At 38.1% G+C, this 2,322-nt stretch overlaps 1 pseudogene; it reads right to left on the bottom strand.

Moving 5' to 3' along the window:
* Nucleotides 1–832: 832 nt before the first annotated feature.
* Nucleotides 833–1,907, bottom strand: LOC147462828 (uncharacterized; annotated as a pseudogene).
* Nucleotides 1,908–2,322: the final 415 nt, after the last annotated feature.

Here is a 2,322-nt window from a genome sequence, read left to right as displayed (position 1 = left end):
TTGACCATGTATTCACCCCAATCTGCAACTCTGGCATGCCACCAGACCAGCCATGTCTCGAGAATTGAAATCTTAGTCTTGTCTAAATGTCCTTTTCTCAACCACATACGTAGATTGTCCAATTCTGTTTCGGAAGCCTCTTCAAAAGGTGCAATCCTCCATGCTCTACACCTTTGTTTAAACTCTTCTTGACTGTGGGGAAGGATACATTTTCTTGCATGTTGTTGCATACTCTGTTTCCAATGAAATGAGCATCATCTTTCCTGTTCAACCATAATATTATTAGGGCCTCCATTAAAAACTATCCTCATAGCTCACCAATTTACCTGAGCTTCATCAGCCATAAATCCTTTTAATTTAGCCTTTTTGTAACCCTCCTTTTGCATCACTCAATTCAGTAGCATCCAAAAAATAATTTGAGCTTTAGTATCTTCCACTTTAAAATCTCCAATAGCTATGGTTTGCATTTCTTGAACATAAGGGTTATATACATGGCATGCCATAGTTGTCCATTCTTGCATTGTTTTAACAAAATCAAAGAAAACCCAACAACTTTCCAATTCACCACCAGGATGCATTTTATTAACCAAATCAACACCATTTCTAGGTCCTTGGGTTGACATTTTAAAAATGTGACATCTATCAAAGCCAGAGAACTCTAGTTGACCAGGAAAGGCCATGCTTTGAAAAAAGTCAAAAAGCAAGCGCTTCTTCAAACTAAAAATGGAATCATAGCCAGAAGTGGGTTGGCCGACCTGCTCTTGTGCTTCTTTCCTCCACCGTGACAATCTTCGTTTGTCAAGTGTAGGTGCAAGTTTATCAAGGACCTCACCTAAGTCCTTGTCGGAAAGCATTGCCTTAGCAGAGTGGTCTTTAAAAACTGTTGTAGTATTATCTCCTTTGCCACTTTTTGTTGGAGAGACCTTGGCCTACCCACAAAATCTTTAGATATCATGTCCTTCACTTTGACTTTAACATCCACCATTGCTTGTTTTGCAACACCCTCAGTGGGTGTAAGTGACAACCCATGTGAAGAATCCCTCTCGTTATTCTCTTTCCAGGGATCTCTGAGGGCAAGCAAAGAATGAGCTTACAAGGGCATTCAGAGATGCAAGTTGGGGGAAGATTACAATAAAAGCATTTTAGGCTTCCAAAGCTGCCTGTCGTGGATCCTGAGGGACGGACTTTTGACAAACGTGCTGTCCAAAACTTTTTGTTCATTCCTTTTGATCTTTGTACTCCTGAACAAATATTGTTTAGGCACATCAAGTGTCCACCACATTTTTTGAATTTGACAATCCCATCAAATCCAGCGAAATTGCTTGTTACTGCATTTGTCCAAACATGTCCATCAAATTTGTCATTTGCTCCTGTTGTCCTGTTGGTAGGGTCTGCATATGGAAGCTCAAACATGATGTTTCCATCATATCTTTGTGGTAGCTCATCAATCTTTCTTATCTCACGAACTAGCTCAAAGTTTGCTCTTAAAAATCTCTTTTGTGGCAGATTTCTAAGCATCTCAACTATGCTATGTGGAGTGGCAGTTTCCAAGCTAGCAATCTCTGTTGCTTTTGGCTTACCTTTCTCCTCCACTGCCTGCTGTATTGAACACTCTTCCTCAATTTCTATAACAGGAGCTTGTCTTGATAGCTATCTCCCATGCAAAACAAATGTCCTTCCAAATTGAATATCCAATTGAAAAACAATATTCTCTCCTCTGTGAATATTTGGCACCTCAAAAGAAAGACCTTCATTCTGCTCACCAAATATTTGATGCAAACTTATTGTATGCTCTACTAATATAAAAACGTGCACTTAACTCATGGCGTGAGATCTCCACAACATTGTTTTGAGTTGAAATCTATCTGTTTAGTACTGCTCTCATCTCTTATAATTGCAGTATTCATATTTGCAGAAAGTAGAAGGCAAAAGGAGAAAGTGGCAAAAGACAGTGTTAAACAGAGAACAAGACTCGTATATATGATGGTATGAGAGTGAACAATAAAGCACAAGATATTTTGTTTGAAAGTGATGATTGGCGGTATTCAATGCGGAGTATCTTACTTTAGATATGAATCAAGTATTATTATCATTTTTATTATATATCTTGTATTACCAATTTTATAGTTTCCACACTACATATATTCAATAAATTAAAAAATAGATTTAAAATGTCCTACACGCCGTGGTCTTTGATTGTGTGGACCGCTTGAAAACGTAGCTGTTAGAAGCTGGACACAACCCACGGCAACTAACTACTCGGAAGATTACTATTTTTGTAATTATTCATTCATTGAGGAAAACCTAATTTTTCACCTTGTA

The sequence above is a fragment of the Adiantum capillus-veneris genome, chromosome 2 (assembly GCF_014529385.1).
Source record: "Adiantum capillus-veneris isolate H3 chromosome 2, ASM1452938v2, whole genome shotgun sequence".
Lineage (NCBI taxonomy): Eukaryota > Viridiplantae > Streptophyta > Polypodiopsida > Polypodiales > Pteridaceae > Adiantum > Adiantum capillus-veneris.
The sequence above is the reverse complement of the archived record's forward strand: the minus strand, read 5'-3'. Positions and strand labels throughout refer to the sequence as shown.